The sequence below is a fragment of the Engystomops pustulosus genome, unplaced genomic scaffold (genome assembly GCF_040894005.1).
Source record: "Engystomops pustulosus unplaced genomic scaffold, aEngPut4.maternal MAT_SCAFFOLD_411, whole genome shotgun sequence".
Taxonomy (NCBI): domain Eukaryota; kingdom Metazoa; phylum Chordata; class Amphibia; order Anura; family Leptodactylidae; genus Engystomops; species Engystomops pustulosus.
This window is the reverse complement of record NW_027285290.1, coordinates 21,790-41,570: the sequence shown is the minus strand read 5'-3', so window position 1 is coordinate 41,570 and position 19,781 is coordinate 21,790. Positions and strand designations below refer to the sequence as shown.

Genomic DNA, 19,781 nt, shown 5'->3' with positions numbered 1-19,781 from the left:
CGCTTCGAGCCAGGTAGGAGTCGAACCTACAATCTTCTGATCCGTAGTCAGATGCGTTATCCATTGCGCCACTGGCCCTGACGAGAGCGCTGCAGTACAAAATGTGACTAATTTTAAAAAACTAGCAAACTTCCAACATTGCAATAAGTCCAATCCGTTTCTTGCCAATCCAATCATCAGAGATAACATATTTTCATGAGATCTGGAAACGGTGTGAGTTTTCTGACAATGTGATTTTGGGAGAGTTGAAATCACAATGTTGCCAAATGTGGTCCAAGAAATTCAGAGAAGCCAACAAATAACACAGGAGAAACATGAGTTGCTTTTTTTCCTAAAACTCTGAAAAGAATTTTCCACCTTGGGAAGTTGGCGTTAATATTGGAACAAAAAAAGGCATGCCGTGACCCGGATTCGAACCGGGGTTGCTGCGGCCACAACGCAGAGTACTAACCACTATACGATTACGGCAATGCTTCGAGCCAGGTAGGAGTCGAACCTACAATCTTCTGATCCGTAGTCAGATGCGTTATCCATTGCGCCACTGGCCCTGATGAGAGTGCTGCAGCCCAAAATGTGACTCATTTTAAAGAACTAGCAAACTTCCAACATTGCAATAAGTCCAATCCGTTTCTTGCCAATCCAATCATCAGAGATAAGATAACATATTTTCATGAGATCTGGAAACGGTGTGAGTTTTCTGACAATGTGATTTTGGGAGAGTTGAAATCACAATGTTGCCAAATGTGGTCCAAGAAATTCAGAGAAGCCAACAAATAACACAGGAGAAACATGAGTTGCTTTTTTTCCTAAAACTCTGAAAAGAATTTTCCACCTTGGGAAGTTGGCGTTAATATTGGAACAAAAAAAGACATGCCGTGACCCGGATTCGAACCGGGGTTGCTGCGGCCACAACGCAGAGTATTAACCACTATACGATCACGGCAACACTTCGAGCCAGGTAGGAGTCGAACCTACAATCTTCTGATCCGTAGTCAGACGCGTTATCCATTGCGCCACTGGCCCTGATGAGAGTGCTGCAGCCCAAAATGTGACTCATTTTAAAGAACTAGCCAACTTCCAACATTGCAATAAGTCCAATCCGTTTCTTGCCAATCCAATCATCAGAGATAACATATTTTCATGAGATCTGGAAACGGTGTGAGTTTTCTGACAATGTGATTTTGGGAGAGTTGAAATCACAATGTTGCCAAATGTGGTCCAAGAAATTCAGAGAAGCCAACAAATAACACAGGAGAAACATGAGTTGCTTTTTTTCCTAAAACTCTGAAAAGAATTTTCCACCTTGGGAAGTTGGCGTTAATATTGGAACAAAAAAAGACATGCCGTGACCCGGATTCGAACCGGGGTTGCTGCGGCCACAACGCAGAGTACTAACCACTATACGATCACGGCAACGCTTCGAGCCAGGTAGGAGTTGATCCTACAATCTTCTGATCCGTAGTCAGAAGCGTTATCCATTGCACCACTGGCCCTGATGAGAGTGCTGCAGCCCAAAATGTGACTCATTTTAAAGAACTAGCAAACTTCCAACATTGCAATAAGTCCAATCCGTTTCTTGCCAATCCAATCATCAGAGATAACATATTTTCATGAGATCTGGAAACGGTGTGAGTTTTCTGACAATGTGATTTTGGGAGAGTTGAAATCACAATGTTGCCAAATGTGGTCCAAGAAATTCAGAGAAGCCAACAAATAACACAGGAGAAACATGAGTTGCTTTTTTTCCTAAATCTCTGAAAAGAATTTTCCACCTTGGGAAGTTGGCGTTATTATTGGAACAAAAAAAGACATGCCGTGACCCGGATTCGAACCAGGGTTGCTGCGGCCACAACGCAGAGTACTAACCACTATACGATCACGGCAAAGCTTCGAGCCAGGTAGGAGTCGAACCTACAATCTCCCGATCCGTAGTCAGACGCGTTATCCATTGCGCCACTGGCCCTGATGAGAGTGCTGCAGCCCAAAATGTGACTCATTTTAAAGAACTAGCAAACTTCCAACATTGCAATAAGTCCAATCCGTTTCTTGCCAACCCAATCATCAGAGATAACATATTTTCATGAGATCTGGAAACGGTGTGAGTTTTCTGACAATGTGATTTTGGGAGAGTTGAAATCACAATGTTGCCAAATGTGGTCCAAGAAATTCAGAGAAGCCAACAAATAACACAGGAGAAACATGAGTTGCTTTTTTTCCTAAAACTCTGAAAAGAATTTTCCACCTTGGGAAGTTGGCGTTAATATTGGAACAAAAAAAGACATGCTGTGACCCGGATTCGAACCGGGGTTGCTGCGGCCACAACGCAGAGTACTAACCACTATACGATCACGGCAACGCTTCGAGCCAGGTAGGAGTCGAACCTACAATCTTCTGATCCGTAGTCAGACGCGTTATCAATTGCGCCACTGGCCCTGATGAGAGTAAAGCAGCCCAAAATGTGACTCATTTTAAAGAACTAGCCAACTTCCAACATTGCAATAAGTCCAATCCGTTTCTTGCCAATCCAATCATCAGAGATAAGATAACATATTTTCATGAGATCTGGAAACGGTGTGAGTTTTCTGACAATGTGATTTTGGGAGAGTTGAAATCACAATGTTGCCAAATGTGGTCCAAGAAATTCAGAGAAGCCAACAAATAACACAGGAGAAACATGAGTTGCTTTTTTTCCTAAAACTCTAAAAAGAATTTTCCACCTTGGGAAGTTGGCGTTAATATTGGAACAAAAAAAGACATGCCGTGACCCGGATTCGAACCGGGGTTGCTGCGGCCACAACGCAGAGTACTAACCACTATACGATCACGGCAACGCTTCGAGCCAGGTAGGAGTCGAACCTACAATCTTCCGATCCGTAGTCAGACGCGTTATCCATTGCGCCACTGGCCCTGATGAGAGTGCTGCAGCCCAAAATGTGACTCATTTTAAAGAACTAGCAAACTTCCAACATTGCAATAAGTCCAATCCGTTTCTTGCCAATCCAATCATCAGAGATAAGATAACATATTTTCATGAGATCTGGAAACGGTGTGAGTTTTCTGACAATGTGATTTTGGGAGAGTTGAAATCACAATGTTGCCAAATGTGGTCGAAGAAATTCAGAGAAGCCAACAAATAATACAGGAGAAACATGAGTTGCTTTTTTTCCTAAAACTCTGAAAATAATTTTCCACCTTGGGAAGTTGGCGTTAATATTGGAACAAAAAAAGACATGCCGTGACTCGGATTCGAACCGGGGTTGCTGCGGCCACAACGCAGAGTACTAACCACTATACGATCACTGCAACGCTTCGAGCCAGGTAGGAGTCGAACCTACAATCTTCTGATCCGTAGTCAGACGCGTTATCCATTGCGCCACTGGCCCTGACGAGAGCGCTGCAGTTCAAAATGTGACTCATTTTAAAAAACTAGCAAACTTCCAACATTGCAATAAGTCCAATCCGTTTCTTGCCAATCCAATCATCAGAGATAACATATTTTCATGAGATCTGGAAACGGTGTGAGTTTTCTGACAATGTGATTTTGGGAGAGTTGAAATCACAATGTTGCCAAATGTGGTCCAAGAAATTCAGAGAAGCCAACAAATAACACAGGAGAAACATGAGTTGCTTTTTTTCCTAAAACTCTGAAAAGAATTTTCCACCTTGGGAAGTTGGCGTTAATATTGGAACAAAAAAAGACATGCCGTGACCCGGATTCGAACCAGGGTTGCTGCGACCACAACGCAGAGTACTAACCACTATACGATCACGGCAACGCTTCGAGCCAGGTAGGAGTCGAACCTACAATCTTCTGATCCGTAGTCAGACGCGTTATCCATTGCGCCACTGGCCCTGATGAGAGAGCTGCAGCCCAAAATGTGACTCATTTTAAAGAACTAGCAAACTTCCAACATTGCAATAAGTCCAATCCGTTTCTTGCCAATCCAATCATCAGAGATAACATATTTTCATGAGATCTGGAAACGGTGTGAGTTTTCTGACAATGTGATTTTGGGAGAGTTGAAATCACAATGTTGCCAAATGTGGTCCAAGAAATTCAGAGAAGCCAACAAATAACACAGGAGAAACATGAGTTGCTTTTTTTCCTAAAACTCTGAAAAGAATTTTCCACCTTGGGAAGTTGGCGTTAATATTGGAACAAAAAAAGACATGCCGTGACCCGGATTCGAACCGGGGTTGCTGCGGCCACAACACAGAGTACTAACCACTATACGATCACGGCAACGCTTCGAGCCAGGTAGGAGTTGATCCTACAATCTTCTGATCCGTAGTCAGACGTGTTATCCATTGCGCCACTGGCCCTGATGAGAGTGCTGCAGCCCAAAATGTGACTCATTTTAAAGAACTAGCAAACTTCCAACATTGCAATAAGTCCAATCCGTTTCTTGCCAATCCAATCATCAGAGATAACATATTTTCATGAGATCTGGAAACGGTGTGAGTTTTCTGACAATGTGATTTTGGGAGAGTTGAAATCACAATGTTGCCAAATGTGGTTCAAGAAATTCAGAGAAGCCAACAAATAACACAGGAGAAACATGAGTTGCTTTTTTTCCTAAAAATCTGAAAAGAATTTTCCACCTTGGGAAGTTGGCGTTAATATTGGAACAAAAAAAGATATGCCGTGACCCGGATTCGAACCGGGGTTGCTGCGGCCACAACGCAGAGTACTAACCACTATACGATCACGGCAACGCTTCGAGCCAGGTAGGAGTCGAACCTACAATCTTCTGATCCGTAGTCAGACGCGTTATCCATTGCGCCACTGGCCCTGATGAGAGTGCTGCCGCCCAAAATGTGACTAATTTTAAAGAACTAGCCATCTTCCAACATTGCAATAAGTCCAATCCGTTTCTTGCCAATCCAATCATCAGAGATAACATATTTTCATGAGATCTGGAAACGGTGTGAGTTTTCTGACAATGTGATTTTGGGAGAGTTGAAATCACAATGTTGCCAAATGTGGTCGAAGAAATTCAGAGAAGCCAACAAATAATACAGGAGAAAAATGAGTTGCTTTTTTTCCTAAAACTCTGAAAATAATTTTCCACCTTGGGAAGTTGGCGTTAATATTGGAACAAAAAAAGACATGCCGTTACCCGGATTCGAACCGGGGTTGCTGCGGCCACAACGCAGAGTACTAACCACTATACGATCACGGCAACGCTTCAAGCCAGGTAGGAGTCGAACCTACAATCTTCTGATCCGTAGTCAGACGCGTTATCCATTGCGCCACTGGCCCTGACGAGAGCGCTGCAGTTCAAAATGTGACTCATTTTAAAAAACTAGCAAACTTCCAACATTGCAATAAGTCCAATCCGTTTCTTGCCAATCCAATCATCAGAGATAACATATTTTCATGAGATCTGGAAACGGTGTGAGTTTTCTGACAATGTGATTTTGGGAGAGTTGAAATCACAATGTTGCCAAATGTGGTCCAAGAAATTCAGAGAAGCCAACAAATAACACAGGAGAAACATGAGTTGCTTTTTTTCCTAAAACTCTGAAAAGAATTTTCCACCTTGGGAAGTTGGCGTTAATATTGGAACAAAAAAAGACATGCCGTGACCCGGATTCGAACCGGGGTTGCTGCGGCCACAACGCAGAGTACTAACCACTATACGATCACTATAGTGGTTAGTATCCATTGCGCCACTGGCCCTGATGAGAGTGCTGCAGCCCAAAATGTGACTCATTTTAAAGAACTAGCAAACTTCCAACATTGCAATAAGTCCAATCCGTTTCTTGCCAATACAATCATCAGAGATAACATATTTTCATGAGATCTGGAAACGGTGTGAGTTTTCTGACAATGTGATTTTGGGAGAGTTGAAATCACAATGTTGCCAAATGTGGTCGAAGAAATTCAGAGAAGCCAACAAATAACACAGGAGAAACATGAGTTGCTTTTTTTCCTAAAACTCTGAAAATAATTTTCCACCTTGGGAAGTTGGCGTTAAAATTGGAACAAAAAAAGACATGCCGTGACCCGGATTCGAACCGGGGTTGCTGCGGCCACAACGCAGAGTACTAACCACTATACGATCACGGCAACGCTTCGAGCCAGGTAGGAGTCGAACCTACAATCTTCTGATCCGTAGTCAGACGCGTTATCCATTGCGCCACTGGCCCTGATGAGAGTCCTGCAGCCCAAAATGTGACTCATTTTAAAGAACTAGCAAACTTCCAACATTGCAATAAGTCCAATCCGTTTCTTGCCAATCCAATCATCAGAGATAACATATTTTCATGAGATCTGGAAACGGTGTGAGTTTTCTGACAATGTGATTTTGGGAGAGTTGAAATCACAATGTTGCCAAATGTGGTCCAAGAAATTCAGAGAAGCCAACAAATAACACAGGAGAAAAATGAGTTGCTTTTTTTCCTAAAACTCTGAAAAGAATTTTCCACCTTGGGAAGTTGGCGTTAATATTGGAACAAAAAAAGACATGCCGTGACCCAGATTCGAACCGGGGGTTGCTGCGGCCACAACGCAGAGTACTAACCACTATACGATCACGGCAAAGCTTCGAGCCAGGTAGGAGTCGAACCTACAATCTCCTGATCCGTAGTCAGACGTGTTATCCATTGCGCCACTGGCCCTGATGAGAGTGCTGCAGCCCAAAATGTGACTCATTTTAAAGAACTAGCAAACTTCCAACATTGCAATAAGTCCAATCCGTTTCTTGCCAATCCAATCATCAGAGATAACATATTTTCATGAGATCTGGAAACGGTGTGAGTTTTCTGACAATGTGATTTTGGGAGAGTTGAAATCACAATGTTGCCAAATGTGGTTCAAGAAATTCAGAGAAGCCAACAAATAACACAGGAGAAACATGAGTTGCTTTTTTTCCTAAAACTCTGAAAATAATTTTCCACCTTGGGAAGTTGGCGTTAATATTGGAACAAAAAAAGACATGCCGTGACCCGGATTCGAACCGGGGTTGCTGCGGCCACAACGCAGAGTACTAACCACTATACGATCACGGCAACGCTTCGAGCCAGGTAGGAGTCGAACCTACAATCTTCTGATCCGTAGTCAGACGCGTTACCCATTGCGCCACTGGCCCTGATGAGAGTGCTGCAGCCCAAAATGTGACTCATTTTAAAGAACTAGCAAACTTCCAACATTGCAATAAGTCCAATCCGTTTCATGCCAATCCAATCATCAGAGATAACATATTTTCATGAGATCTGGAAACGGTGTGAGTTTTCTGACAATGTGATTTTGGGAGAGTTGAAATCACAATGTTGCCAAATGTGGTCGAAGAAATTCAGAGAAGCCAACAAATAATACAGGAGAAAAATGAGTTGCTTTTTTTCCTAAAACTCTGAAAATAATTTTCCACCTTGGGAAGTTGGCGTTAATATTGGAACAAAAAAAGACATGCCGTGACCCGGATTCGAACCGGGGTTGCTGCGGCCACAAAGCAGAGTACTTACCACTATACGATCACGGCAACGCTTCGAGCCAGGTAGGAGTCGAACCTACAATCTTCTGATCCGTAGTCAGACGTGTTATCCATTGCGCCACTGGCCCTGATGAGAGTGCTGCAGCCCAAAATGTGACTCATTTTAAAGAACTAGCAAACTTCCAACATTGCAATAAGTCCAATCCGTTTCTTGCCAATCCAATCATCAGAGATAAGATAACATATTTTCATGAGATCTGGAAACGGTGTGAGTTTTCTGACAATGTGATTTTGGGAGAGTTGAAATCACAATGTTGCCAAATGTGGTCCAAGAAATTCAGAGAAGCCAACAAATAGCACAGGAGAAACATGAGTTGCTTTATTTCCTAAAACTCTGAAAAGAATTTTCCACCTTGGGAAGTTGGCGTTAATATTGGAACAAAAAAAGGCATGCCGTGACCCGGATTCTAACCGGGGTTGAAGCGGCCAAAACGCAGAGTACTAACCACTATACGATCACGGCAAAGCTTCGAGCCAGGTAGGAGTCGAACCTACAATCTCCTGATCCGTAGTCAGACGCGTTATCCATTGCGCCACTGGCCCTGATGAGAGTGCTGCAGCCCAAAATGTGACTCATTTTAAAGAACTAGCAAACTTCCAACATTGCAATAAGTCCAATCCATTTCTTGCCAATCCAATCATCAGAGATAACATATTTTCATGAGATCTGGAAACGGTGTGAGTTTTCTGACAATGTGATTTTGGGAGAGTTGAAATCACAATGTTGCCAAATGTGGTCCAAGAAATTCAGAGAAGCCAACAAATAACACAGGAGAAACATGAGTTGCTTTTTTTCCTAAAACTCTGAAAAGAATTTTCCACCTTGGGAAGTTGGCGTTAATATTGGAACAAAAAAAGACATGCCGTGACCCGGATTCGAACCGGGGTTGCTGCGGCCACAACGAAAAGTACTAACCACTATACGATCACGGCAACGCTTCGAGCCAGGTAGGAGTCGAACCTACAATCTTCTGATCCGTAGTCAGACGCGTTATCCATTGCGCCACTGGCCATGATGAGAGTGCTGCAGCCCAAAATGTGACTCATTTTAAAGAACTAGCAAACTTCCAACATTGCAATAAGTCCAATCCGTTTCTTGCCAATCCAATCATCAGAGATAAGATAACATATTTTCATGAGATCTGGAAACGGTGTGAGTTTTCTGACAATGTGATTTTGGGAGAGTTGAAATCACAATGTTGCCAAATGTGGTCCAAGAAATTCAGAGAAGCCAACAAATAACACAGGAGAAACATGAGTTGCTTTATTTCCTAAAACTCTGAAAAGAATTTTCCACCTTGGGAAGTTGGCGTTAATATTGGAACAAAAAAAGGCATGCCGTGACCCGGATTCTAACCGGGGTTGAAGCGGCCAAAACGCAGAGTACTAACCACTATACGATCACGGCAAAGCTTCGAGCCAGGTAGGAGTCGAACCTACAATCTCCTGATCCGTAGTCAGACGCGTTATCCATTGCGCCACTGGCCCTGATGAGAGTGCTGCAGCCCAAAATGTGACTCATTTTAAAGAACTAGCAAACTTCCAACATTGCAATAAGTCCAATCCATTTCTTGCCAATCCAATCATCAGAGATAACATATTTTCATGAGATCTGGAAACGGTGTGAGTTTTCTGACAATGTGATTTTGGGAGAGTTGAAATCACAATGTTGCCAAATGTGGTCCAAGAAATTCAGAGAAGCCAACAAATAACACAGGAGAAACATGAGTTGCTTTTTTTCCTAAAACTCTGAAAAGAATTTTCCACCTTGGGAAGTTGGCGTTAATATTGGAACAAAAAAAGACATGCCGTGACCCGGATTCGAACCGGGGTTGCTGCGGCCACAACGAAAAGTACTAACCACTATACGATCACGGCAACGCTTCGAGCCAGGTAGGAGTCGAACCTACAATCTTCTGATCCGTAGTCAGACGCGTTATCCATTGCGCCACTGGCCCTGATGAGAGTGCTGCAGCCCAAAATGTGACTCATTTTAAAGAACTAGCAAACTTCCAACATTGCAATAAGTCCAATCCGTTTCTTGCCAATCCAATCATCAGAGATAAGATAACATATTTTCATGAGATCTGGAAACGGTGTGAGTTTTCTGACAATGTGATTTTGGGAGAGTTGAAATCACAATGTTGCCAAATGTGGTCCAAGAAATTCAGAGAAGCCAACAAATAACACAGGAGAAACATGAGTTGCTTTATTTCCTAAAACTCTGAAAAGAATTTTCCACCTTGGGAAGTTGGCGTTAATATTGGAACAAAAAAAGGCATGCCGTGACCCGGATTCTAACCGGGGTTGAAGCGGCCAAAACGCAGAGTACTAACCACTATACGATCACGGCAAAGCTTCGAGCCAGGTAGGAGTCGAACCTACAATCTCCTGATCCGTAGTCAGACGCGTTATCCATTGCGCCACTGGCCCTGATGAGAGTGCTGCAGCCCAAAATGTGACTCATTTTAAAGAACTAGCAAACTTCCAACATTGCAATAAGTCCAATCCATTTCTTGCCAATCCAATCATCAGAGATAACATATTTTCATGAGATCTGGAAACGGTGTGAGTTTTCTGACAATGTGATTTTGGGAGAGTTGAAATCACAATGTTGCCAAATGTGGTCCAAGAAATTCAGAGAAGCCAACAAATAACACAGGAGAAACATGAGTTGCTTTTTTTCCTAAAACTCTGAAAAGAATTTTCCACCTTGGGAAGTTGGCGTTAATATTGGAACAAAAAAAGACATGCCGTGACCCGGATTCGAACCGGGGTTGCTGCGGCCACAACGAAAAGTACTAACCACTATACGATCACGGCAACGCTTCGAGCCAGGTAGGAGTCGAACCTACAATCTTCTGATCCGTAGTCAGACGCGTTATCCATTGCGCCACTGGCCCTGATGAGAGTGCTGCAGCCCAAAATGTGACTCATTTTAAAGAACTAGCAAACTTCCAACATTGCAATAAGTCCAATCCGTTTCTTGCCAATCCAATCATCAGAGATAACATATTTTCATGAGATCTGGAAACGGTGTGAGTTTTCTGACAATGTGATTTTGGGAGAGTTGAAATCACAATGTTGCCAAATGTGGTCCAAGAAATTCAGAGAAGCCAACAAATAACACAGGAGAAACATGAGTTGCTTTTTTCCCTAAAACTCTGAAAAGAATTTTCCACCTTGGGAAGTTGGCGTTAATATTGAAACAAAAAAAGACATGCCGTGACCCGGATTCGAACCGGGGTTGCTGCGGCCACAACGAAGAGTACTAACCACTATACGATCACGGCAACGCTTCGAGCCAGGTTGGAGTCAAACCTACAATCTTCTGATCCGTAGTCAGACGCGTTATCCATTGCGCCACTGGCCCTGATGAGAGTGCTGCAGCCCAAAATGTGACTCATTTTAAAGAACTAGCAAACTTCCAACATTGCAATAAGTCCAATCCGTTTCTTGCCAATCCAATCATCAGAGATAACATATTTTCATGAGATCTGGAAACGGTGTGAGTTTTCTGACAATGTGATTTTGGGAGAGTTGAAATCACAATGTTGCCAAATGTGGTCCAAGAAATTCAGAGAAGCCAACAAATAATACAGGAGAAACATGAGTTGCTTTTTTTCCTAAAAGGAATGCAGAGGATAGTTCAGCTCGAAACCACGTGTGGAACGCTGTATGCTGGAGAGCACGGGTCCTCGCCCCAGACGAGTGGAATCACAATAGCCGAGAAATTGATCCAGCTCAAATCCAATTGTGGCAGCGTAAAATAGTTTCTTTTATTTAGTCCATTGTTAAAAGAGACATGGGAGACAATACAAAATCCAACGCGTTTCAGACGCTCACGGCGTCCTTAGTCATGGATAAAAAGACATTTCAACACACTAGTATTTAAATGAACGAAATCATGTCATGTGACAGGAACCCTCCTCCGTAGGGAGGGGAGGTTTAATTGGAAAGGCTAGCAGCTGGTGTGTGTAAAGCACCGTCATGGGGCTGTGTAGCCAATCATGTCCCCCAGGGGAGTGGTCAGACAGTTAGCTACATGGCATACAATGTCGCCATGGCAACCATCAAACACTCCGCTGTAGGTGGAATGCAGCGAGGGATCAATGTCGCATGAGGAATAAAGGTAAGTTTGATTACAATAATGGGATCAAAACAATCTAAGGACGAATTATTAGTACCAAATATACCGGAATGCGACATTGGAAATGTAAACATAGACATGAAGGTATTTTATGATAAAACATATAAAGAATATGTAATAAAATCAATCATTCACTGGCTGGATTAAACAGGTGAAATAGGAGAGAGACAGAATGCAATCTCAATGTATGCACAAGGATAGACAAGAATTAATAATGAAGCATAATTTCATTTCTAATGTTCATACCAAAAGGTGACATGGAGTTCAGTTGCATGATCCAAAAAGCCTCACGGTCTAATAGTAATCTCCTAATGTCACCTCCTCTTTTGGGGATTGTAATTTTTTCTATCGCAAAGGCTGTAAAATTGCAGGTACGTTTCTGGTGAACATCTCTGAAATGGGTCGAGGCTCCACTAATATTACGCGAGTCTGATCCTGAAATATCATTCAGGTGCTCCACAATTCTAGTTTTGAATTTGCGTGTGGTACAACCAACATAGAGAATGTTACATTCGATGCATTGTATTATGTAAACAACATTGTAACTGTTGCATGTTAAATGATGTCTAATGAGGTAAGTATTTTTCTGTGAGGTGTCATGAAATGACTTGGTGGGTTTGATGTATGTGCAACATTTGCAACGTCTTGAACTGCAACGAAAAAAGCCTTGGTTCTGTAACCAGGATCTCTGAGGAAGTTGTTCATTAATCAATGAGGGGGAAAGAATGTTGCCTAATGTACAACCTCTACGTGCAACGAATCTGCAACCATCTTTGAGGATGTGTTCAATTTTGTTATCATCAAGTAAGAGAGGAAGATGTTTTGAGACAATGCGTTTTATGTTCTGAAATTGTAAGCTGTGCTGGAGAGAAAGTACCGGTGTATCTATGTGCCTGGCATTGGTGTTGCTGTGTCGTTCGCGGTTCAGTAAGGTATTGCGGTTTTTATTGTTGGCAATGCGTTTTGCCCTATCAAGTGTCCACCGGGGATAACCTCTGTGGGTTAGTCTGTTGGAGATTTGTGTGGTTTCCAGCTGAAAGTCAGTATCAGAACTACAGTTTCTCCTACTTCTAACCATTTCTCCAACAGGTATGGCTTTTGTTGTGTGTTTTGGGTGATGACTGGTGTAATGCAGAATGGTGTTACCCGCAGTGGGCTTCCTAAATGTGGATGTGCTGATTGGGGCATTAACCTCACCTCGCAATCTCAAATCCAGAAACGTGACTTCACTCGAATGAGAATAATGAGTGAATCGTAAATTGAAATTATTGGAGTTCACATAAGCTAAAAATGAGGGTATGGCAGATACATCGCCCCCCCAAATTAAGAGGAGATCATCGATGTACCTGCCATACCACTCAATAGACGCCAAAAAGGGATTCTCCTCAGTGTATAGAAACTGCAACTCCCACCATGACATGACTAAGTTGGCCAAGGAGGGCGAATATTTCGCCCCCATGGGGACTCCTTGTATTTGTAAGTAGAATTTGTTGGAAAACATGAAGTAGTTGTGAGTCACGAGATGGTGCGTTACCTGCATGATGTATTCTTTCAAATCAGGGGAGTAGTTGCTGTATGTGTTGAGGTGAAACTCCAACGCTCTGATGGCTACTGTGTAAGGAATAGAGGTGTAGAGAGAAACAACATCGCAGCCTACCCAATGATGGTGATCACGCCAAATGAACTCATTAAGATTTCTAATAACGTCAGAGGAGTCCTGGAGGTAACCTGGGACTCTCTTGACTAAAGGTTGTAAAAGAGTGTCTAGCCATTCTCCCATTTTTTCATTAATGGAACCTATGCCAGAGATGATAGGTCTCATGGGAGGTGGTGAGACATTCTTATGGGTCTTTGGTAACCCGTGTATAATGGGAATCACCGGTTCACAAACATGTAGGTGGTCCCTTTGTTTGTGTGTAATAACATTAAGAGAAACACCTTCATTAATAATATTCAAAAGTTTTTCATTGAAGATTTTTGTGGGATTACAACTTAATTCTCTGTAAACATCTTGATCGGCAAGTAAAGATAAGATTTGGGAACAGTAAAGAGATTTATCCATGAGGACAACCGTCCCCCCCTTGTCCGACATCTTGACAATTAAGTCAGTATTGTTTTTGAGTTCGGTCAAGGCAAGGGACTGTTGTGGTGATAGATTACCCCTAACAGAGCGAGCCTGATTCTGTTTGAGGCTCCATAAATCACGCATAATTCGTTCCTGAAACATTTTCATGGAAGGTGTGCGTGACTGTAGTGGGTAAAAGAACCTATTGCTGAGTTTGAGATCACCAGAGACGTTGATATAATGATCATTGGAAGAAGTGGTATCGAGTGATATCAGATTCAGCAAAGTAAGTTGTTCCTGGAAACCAAAATCACTGAACAGATTATAGTTAGGATTAACATTAATACCAGACAGATTGCTTTCAACATTGACATTAGTGTTAATAGTCTCAGCATTAGATGTGTGGGATGAAATGTCATCGTCCGTAAGAAAATGTCTCTTGACAGTAAGATCTCGGACGAATTTGTTGATGTCACAAACTGTAGAAAAAAAATTGAAATTATTGGTTGGAACAAAATTCAGACCTAGTGAAAGTACCTCTGTTTGTTCTTTAGTTAGTTGATGTGATGATAAATTCAAAACATCCACAGATGAATTTCCTGTTATTTCTGGCTCCGAAGTTTCATCAGCGCTGTGTCGGGAGTGTTTATGCTTGCGCCCAGCTCTCCGTTTTTTGCTGGAGTGGAGGCATCCTGAGTTGATTTCTTGCGTTGGTTTCTTTTGGGTTTTCTATAGTAAGAAGATTTGTGTTGAGATGTTTCACCTGAGGTATGATCTGATGCGCCATCTGAGGAGTCAAGTTCTGAGGAGGTGAAATTAACATGGCTTGCTGTCTTGGCATAGTTGCCTCGTCTTTTGAGGATGGATTTGGGCGTTTTGATGGGACGTTCCCAACGCCCCCACTCATATACTTGATTTTGTGCATAATCAAAGGAATCCCTTTGAAATTTATTTTTCTTAGTTACCATGATTTCATCCTCCATTTTAGAGACCGCGTTTTTAATTTTGTCTATTTGTTCATTGAAATTAGAAATGAGAGCATCATTTTTAAGGGTATTTTGTAATGTAGTAATTTCCTCTTTAATTTGATTAAGCTTGTCTTCCTCATATTTCATGATAAGATGCATGAGTGCAAGAGAGCATTCTATTCCTTATCCATTGCGCCACTGGCCCTGATGAGAGTGCTGCAGCCCAAAATGTGACTCATTTTAAAGAACTAGCAAACTTCCAACATTGCAATAAGTCCAATCCGTTTCTTGCCAATCCAATCATCAGAGATAACATATTTTCATGAGATCTGGAAACGGTGTGAGTTTTCTGACAATGTGATTTTGGGAGAGTTGAAATCACAATGTTGCCAAATGTGGTCCAAGAAATTCAGAGAAGCCAACAAATAACACAGGAGAAACATGAGTTGCTTTTTTTCCTAAAACTCTGAAAAGAATTTTCCACCTTGGAAAGTTGGCGTTAATATTGGAACAAAAAAAGACATGCCGTGACTTGGATTCGAACCGGGGTTGCTGCAGCCACAACGCAGAGTACTAACCACTATACGATCACGGCAACGCTTCGAGCCAGGTAGGAGTCGAACCGACAATCTTCTGATCCGTAGTCAGACGCGTTATCCATTGCGCCACTGGCCCTGACGAGAGTGCTGCAGTTCAAAATGTGACTCATTTTAAAAAACTAGCAAACTTCCAACATTGCAATAAGTCCAATCCGTTTCTTGCCAATCCAATCATCAGAGATAACATATTTTCATGAGATCTGGAAACGGTGTGAGTTTTCTGACAATGTGATTTTGGGAGAGTTGAAATCACAATGTTGCCAAATGTGGTCCAAGAAATTCAGAGAAGCCAACAAATAACACAGGAGAAACATGAGTTGCTTTTTTTCCTAAAACTCTGAAAAGAATTTTCCACCTTGGGAAGTTGGCGTTAATATTGGAACAAAAAAAGGCATGCCGTGACCCAGATTCGAACCGGGGTTGCTGCGGCCACAACACAGAGTACTAACCACTATACAATCACGGCAACGCTTCGAGCCAGGTAGGAGTTGATCCTACAATCTTCTGATCTGTAGTCAGAAGCGTTATCCATTGCGCCACTGGCCCTGATGAGAGTGCTGCAGCCCAAAATGTGACTCATTTTAAAGAACTAGCAAACTTCCAACATTGCAATAAGTCCAATCCGTTTCTTGCCAATCCAATCATCAGAGATAACATATTTTCATGAGATCTGGAAACGGTGTGAGTTTTCTGACAATGTGATTTTGGGAGAGTTGAAATCACAATGTTGCCAAATGTGGTTCAAGAAATTCAGAGAAGCCAACAAATAACACAGGAGAAACATGAGTTGCTTTTTTTCCTAAAACTCTGAAAATAATTTTCCACCTTGGGAAGTTGGCGTTAATATTGGAACAAAAAAAGACATGCCGTGACCCGGATTCGAACCGGGGTTGCTGCGGCCACAACGCAGAGTACTAACCACTATACGATCACGGCAACGCTCCGAGCCAGGTAGGAGTCGAACCTACAATCTTCTGATCCGTACTCAGACGCGTTATCCATTGCGCCACTGGCCCTGATGAGAGTGCTGCCGCCCAAAATGTGACTAATTTTAAAGAACTAGCAAACTTCCAACATTGCAATAAGTCCAATCCGTTTCTTGCCAATCCAATCATCAGAGATAACATATTTTCATGAGATCTGGAAACGGTGTGAGTTTTCTGACAATGTGATTTTGGGAGAGTTGAAATCACAATGTTGCCAAATGTGGTCGAAGAAATTCAGAGAAGCCAACAAATAATACAGGAGAAAAATGAGTTGCTTTTTTTTCTAAAACTCTGAAAATAATTTTCCACCTTGGGAAGTTGGCGTTAATATTGGAACAAAAAAAGACATGCCGTGACCCGGATTCGAACCGGGGTTGCTGCGGCCACAACGCAGAGTACTAACCACTATACGATCACGGCAACGCTTCGAGCCAGGTAGGAGTCGAACCTACAATCTTCTGATCCGTAGTCAGACGCGTTATCCATTGCGCCACTGGCCCTGACGAGAGTGCTGCCGCCCAAAATGTGACTAATTTTAAAGAACTAGCAAACTTCCAACATTGCAATAAGTCCAATCCGTTTCTTGCCAATCCAATCATCAGAGATAACATATTTTCATGAGATCTGGAAACGGTGTGAGTTTTCTGACAATGTGATTTTGGGAGAGTTGAAATCACAATGTTGCCAAATGTGGTCCAAGAAATTCAGAGAAGCCAACAAATAACACAGGAGAAACATGAGTTGCTTTTTTTCCTAAAACTCTGAAAAGAATTTTCCACCTTGGGAAGTTGGCGTTAATATTGGAACAAAAAAAGACATGCCGTGACCCGGATTCGAACCGGGGTTGCTGCGGCCACAACGCAGAGTACTAACCACTATACGATCACGGCAACGCTTCGAGCCAGGTAGGAGTCGAACCTACAATCTTCTGATCCGTAGTCAGATGCGTAATCCATTGCGCCACTGGCCCTGATGAGAGTGCTGCCGCCCAAAATGTGACTAATTTTAAAGAACTAGCAAACTTCCAACATTGCAATAAGTCCAATCCGTTTCTTGCCAATCCAATCATCAGAGATAACATATTTTCATGAGATCTGGAAACGGTGTGAGTTTTCTGACAATGTGATTTTGGGAGAGTTGAAATCACAATGTTGCCAAATGTGGTCGAAGAAATTCAGAGAAGCCAACAAATAATACAGGAGAAAAATGAGTTGCTTTTTTTCCTAAAACTCTGAAAATAATTTTCTACCTTGGGAAGTTGGCGTTAATATTGGAACAAAAAAAGACATGCTGTGACCCGGATTCGAACCGGGGTTGCTGCGGCCACAACGCAGAGTACTAACCACTATACGATCACGGCAACGCTTCGAGCCAGGTAGGAGTCGAACCTACAATCTTCTGATCCGTAGTCAGACGCGTTATCCATTGCGCCACTGGCCCTGACGAGAGCGCTGCAGTTCAAAATGTGACTCATTTTAAAAAAACTAGCAAACTTCCAACACTGCAATAAGTCCAATCCGTTTCTTGCCAATCCAATCATCAGAGATAACATATTTTCATGAGATCTGGAAACGGTGTGAGTTTTCTGACAATGTGATTTTGGGAGAGTTGAAATCACAATGTTGCCAAATGTGGTCCAAGAAATTCAGAGAAGCCAACAAATAACAGAGGAGAAACATGAGTTGCTTTTTTTCCTAAAACTCTGAAAAGAATTTTCCACCTTGGGAAGTTGGCGTTAATATTGGAACAAAAAAAGACATGCCGTGACCCGGATTCGAACCGGGGTTGCTGCGGCCACAACGCAGAGTACTAACCACTATACGATCACGGCAACGCTTCGAGCCAGGTAGGAGTCGAACCTACAATCTTCTGATCCGTAGTCAGACGCGTTATCCATTGCGCCACTGGCCCTGATGAGAGCGCTGCAGCCCAAAATGTGACTCATTTTAAAGAACTAGCAAACTTCCAACATTGCAATAAGTCCAATCCGTTTCTTGCCAATCCAATCATCAGAGATAACATATTTTCATGAGATCTGGAAACGGTGTGAGTTTTCTGACAATGTGATTTTGGGAGAGTTGAAATCACAATGTTGCCAAATGTGGTCCAAGAAATTCAGAGAAGCCAACAAATAACACAGGAGAAACATGAGTTGCTTTTTTTCCTAAAACTCTGAAAAGAATTTTCCACCTTGGAAAGTTGGCGTTAATATTGGAACAAAAAAAGACATGCCGTGACTTGGATTCGAACCGGGGTTGCTGCAGCCACAACGCAGAGTACTAACCACTATACGATCACGGCAACGCTTCGAGCCAGGTAGGAGTCGAACCGACAATCTTCTGATCCGTAGTCAGACGCGTTATCCATTGCGCCACTGGCCCTGACGAGAGTGCTGCAGTTCAAAATGTGACTCATTTTAAAAAACTAGCAAACTTCCAACATTGCAATAAGTCCAATCCGTTTCTTGCCAATCCAATCATCAGAGATAACATATTTTCATGAGATCTGGAAACGGTGTGAGTTTTCTGACAATGTGATTTTGGGAGAGTTGAAATCACAATGTTGCCAAATGTGGTCCAAGAAATTCAGAGAAGCCAACAAATAACACAGGAGAAACATGAGTTGCTTTTTTTCCTAAAACTCTGAAAAGAATTTTCCACCTTGGGAAGTTGGCGTTAATATTGGAACAAAAAAAGGCATGCCGTGACCCAGATTCGAACCGGGGTTGCTGCGGCCACAACACAGAGTACTAACCACTATACGATCACGGCAACGCTTCGAGCCAGGTAGGAGGTGATCCTACAATCTTCTGATCTGTAGTCAGAAGCGTTATCCATTGCGCCACTGGCCCTGATGAGAGTGCTGCAGCCCAAAATGTGACTCATTTTAAAGAACTAGCAAACTTCCAACATTGCAATAAGTCCAATCCGTTTCTTGCCAATCCAATCATCAGAGATAACATATTTTCATGAGATCTGGAAACGGTGTGAGTTTTCTGACAATGTGATTTTGGGAGAGTTGAAATCACAATGTTGCCAAATGTGGTTCAAGAAATTCAGAGAAGCCAACAAATAACACAGGAGAAACATGAGTTGCTTTTTTTCCTAAAACTCTGAAAATAATTTTCCACCTTGGGAAGTTGGCGTTAATATTGGAACAAAAAAAGACATGCCGTGACCCGGATTCGAACCGGGGTTGCTGCGGCCACAACGCAGAGTACTAACCACTATACGATCACGGCAACGCTCCGAGCCAGGTAGGAGTCGAACCTACAATCTTCTGATCCGTACTCAGACGCGTTATCCATTGCGCCACTGGCCCTGATGAGAGTGCTGCCGCCCAAAATGTGACTAATTTTAAAGAACTAGCAAACTTCCAACATTGCAATAAGTCCAATCCGTTTCTTGCCAATCCAATCATCAGAGATAACATATTTTCATGAGATCTGGAAACGGTGTGAGTTTTCTGACAATGTGATTTTGGGAGAGTTGAAATCACAATGTTGCCAAATGTGGTC

At 42.5% G+C, this 19,781-nt stretch overlaps 28 non-coding genes across 28 annotated transcripts; all 28 read right to left on the bottom strand.

Moving 5' to 3' along the window:
• Nucleotides 1–5: 5 nt before the first annotated feature.
• Nucleotides 6–78, bottom strand: TRNAR-ACG (transfer RNA arginine (anticodon ACG)). The gene has a single exon. It is a non-coding gene; the product is annotated as a tRNA-Arg (tRNA).
• A 397-nt stretch (nucleotides 79–475) lies between these two features.
• TRNAR-ACG (transfer RNA arginine (anticodon ACG)) lies at nucleotides 476–548 on the bottom strand. Its single transcript has one exon. It is a non-coding gene; the product is annotated as a tRNA-Arg (tRNA).
• Nucleotides 549–871: 323 nt separating this feature from the next.
• TRNAH-GUG (transfer RNA histidin (anticodon GUG)) lies at nucleotides 872–943 on the bottom strand. The gene has a single exon. It is a non-coding gene; the product is annotated as a tRNA-His (tRNA).
• A 7-nt stretch (nucleotides 944–950) lies between these two features.
• Nucleotides 951–1,023, bottom strand: TRNAR-ACG (transfer RNA arginine (anticodon ACG)). Its single transcript has one exon. It is a non-coding gene; the product is annotated as a tRNA-Arg (tRNA).
• A 318-nt stretch (nucleotides 1,024–1,341) lies between these two features.
• Nucleotides 1,342–1,413, bottom strand: TRNAH-GUG (transfer RNA histidin (anticodon GUG)). The gene has a single exon. It is a non-coding gene; the product is annotated as a tRNA-His (tRNA).
• A 398-nt stretch (nucleotides 1,414–1,811) lies between these two features.
• On the bottom strand, nucleotides 1,812–1,883 carry TRNAH-GUG (transfer RNA histidin (anticodon GUG)). Its single transcript has one exon. It is a non-coding gene; the product is annotated as a tRNA-His (tRNA).
• An 873-nt stretch (nucleotides 1,884–2,756) lies between these two features.
• Nucleotides 2,757–2,828, bottom strand: TRNAH-GUG (transfer RNA histidin (anticodon GUG)). Its single transcript has one exon. It is a non-coding gene; the product is annotated as a tRNA-His (tRNA).
• Nucleotides 2,829–3,310: 482 nt separating this feature from the next.
• TRNAR-ACG (transfer RNA arginine (anticodon ACG)) lies at nucleotides 3,311–3,383 on the bottom strand. Its single transcript has one exon. It is a non-coding gene; the product is annotated as a tRNA-Arg (tRNA).
• Nucleotides 3,384–3,701: 318 nt separating this feature from the next.
• TRNAH-GUG (transfer RNA histidin (anticodon GUG)) lies at nucleotides 3,702–3,773 on the bottom strand. The gene has a single exon. It is a non-coding gene; the product is annotated as a tRNA-His (tRNA).
• A 7-nt stretch (nucleotides 3,774–3,780) lies between these two features.
• Nucleotides 3,781–3,853, bottom strand: TRNAR-ACG (transfer RNA arginine (anticodon ACG)). The gene has a single exon. It is a non-coding gene; the product is annotated as a tRNA-Arg (tRNA).
• A 318-nt stretch (nucleotides 3,854–4,171) lies between these two features.
• Nucleotides 4,172–4,243, bottom strand: TRNAH-GUG (transfer RNA histidin (anticodon GUG)). The gene has a single exon. It is a non-coding gene; the product is annotated as a tRNA-His (tRNA).
• Nucleotides 4,244–4,641: 398 nt separating this feature from the next.
• On the bottom strand, nucleotides 4,642–4,713 carry TRNAH-GUG (transfer RNA histidin (anticodon GUG)). Its single transcript has one exon. It is a non-coding gene; the product is annotated as a tRNA-His (tRNA).
• A 7-nt stretch (nucleotides 4,714–4,720) lies between these two features.
• TRNAR-ACG (transfer RNA arginine (anticodon ACG)) lies at nucleotides 4,721–4,793 on the bottom strand. Its single transcript has one exon. It is a non-coding gene; the product is annotated as a tRNA-Arg (tRNA).
• Nucleotides 4,794–6,001: 1,208 nt separating this feature from the next.
• On the bottom strand, nucleotides 6,002–6,073 carry TRNAH-GUG (transfer RNA histidin (anticodon GUG)). The gene has a single exon. It is a non-coding gene; the product is annotated as a tRNA-His (tRNA).
• Nucleotides 6,074–6,080: 7 nt separating this feature from the next.
• Nucleotides 6,081–6,153, bottom strand: TRNAR-ACG (transfer RNA arginine (anticodon ACG)). The gene has a single exon. It is a non-coding gene; the product is annotated as a tRNA-Arg (tRNA).
• A 789-nt stretch (nucleotides 6,154–6,942) lies between these two features.
• TRNAH-GUG (transfer RNA histidin (anticodon GUG)) lies at nucleotides 6,943–7,014 on the bottom strand. Its single transcript has one exon. It is a non-coding gene; the product is annotated as a tRNA-His (tRNA).
• Nucleotides 7,015–7,021: 7 nt separating this feature from the next.
• On the bottom strand, nucleotides 7,022–7,094 carry TRNAR-ACG (transfer RNA arginine (anticodon ACG)). The gene has a single exon. It is a non-coding gene; the product is annotated as a tRNA-Arg (tRNA).
• A 2,287-nt stretch (nucleotides 7,095–9,381) lies between these two features.
• Nucleotides 9,382–9,454, bottom strand: TRNAR-ACG (transfer RNA arginine (anticodon ACG)). The gene has a single exon. It is a non-coding gene; the product is annotated as a tRNA-Arg (tRNA).
• Nucleotides 9,455–10,326: 872 nt separating this feature from the next.
• On the bottom strand, nucleotides 10,327–10,399 carry TRNAR-ACG (transfer RNA arginine (anticodon ACG)). Its single transcript has one exon. It is a non-coding gene; the product is annotated as a tRNA-Arg (tRNA).
• Nucleotides 10,400–15,751: 5,352 nt separating this feature from the next.
• On the bottom strand, nucleotides 15,752–15,824 carry TRNAC-ACA (transfer RNA cysteine (anticodon ACA)). Its single transcript has one exon. It is a non-coding gene; the product is annotated as a tRNA-Cys (tRNA).
• A 318-nt stretch (nucleotides 15,825–16,142) lies between these two features.
• On the bottom strand, nucleotides 16,143–16,214 carry TRNAH-GUG (transfer RNA histidin (anticodon GUG)). The gene has a single exon. It is a non-coding gene; the product is annotated as a tRNA-His (tRNA).
• A 398-nt stretch (nucleotides 16,215–16,612) lies between these two features.
• On the bottom strand, nucleotides 16,613–16,684 carry TRNAH-GUG (transfer RNA histidin (anticodon GUG)). Its single transcript has one exon. It is a non-coding gene; the product is annotated as a tRNA-His (tRNA).
• A 7-nt stretch (nucleotides 16,685–16,691) lies between these two features.
• TRNAR-ACG (transfer RNA arginine (anticodon ACG)) lies at nucleotides 16,692–16,764 on the bottom strand. Its single transcript has one exon. It is a non-coding gene; the product is annotated as a tRNA-Arg (tRNA).
• Nucleotides 16,765–17,082: 318 nt separating this feature from the next.
• On the bottom strand, nucleotides 17,083–17,154 carry TRNAH-GUG (transfer RNA histidin (anticodon GUG)). The gene has a single exon. It is a non-coding gene; the product is annotated as a tRNA-His (tRNA).
• A 477-nt stretch (nucleotides 17,155–17,631) lies between these two features.
• On the bottom strand, nucleotides 17,632–17,704 carry TRNAR-ACG (transfer RNA arginine (anticodon ACG)). The gene has a single exon. It is a non-coding gene; the product is annotated as a tRNA-Arg (tRNA).
• Nucleotides 17,705–18,023: 319 nt separating this feature from the next.
• On the bottom strand, nucleotides 18,024–18,095 carry TRNAH-GUG (transfer RNA histidin (anticodon GUG)). Its single transcript has one exon. It is a non-coding gene; the product is annotated as a tRNA-His (tRNA).
• Nucleotides 18,096–18,102: 7 nt separating this feature from the next.
• Nucleotides 18,103–18,175, bottom strand: TRNAR-ACG (transfer RNA arginine (anticodon ACG)). Its single transcript has one exon. It is a non-coding gene; the product is annotated as a tRNA-Arg (tRNA).
• Nucleotides 18,176–19,433: 1,258 nt separating this feature from the next.
• Nucleotides 19,434–19,505, bottom strand: TRNAH-GUG (transfer RNA histidin (anticodon GUG)). Its single transcript has one exon. It is a non-coding gene; the product is annotated as a tRNA-His (tRNA).
• Nucleotides 19,506–19,781: the final 276 nt, after the last annotated feature.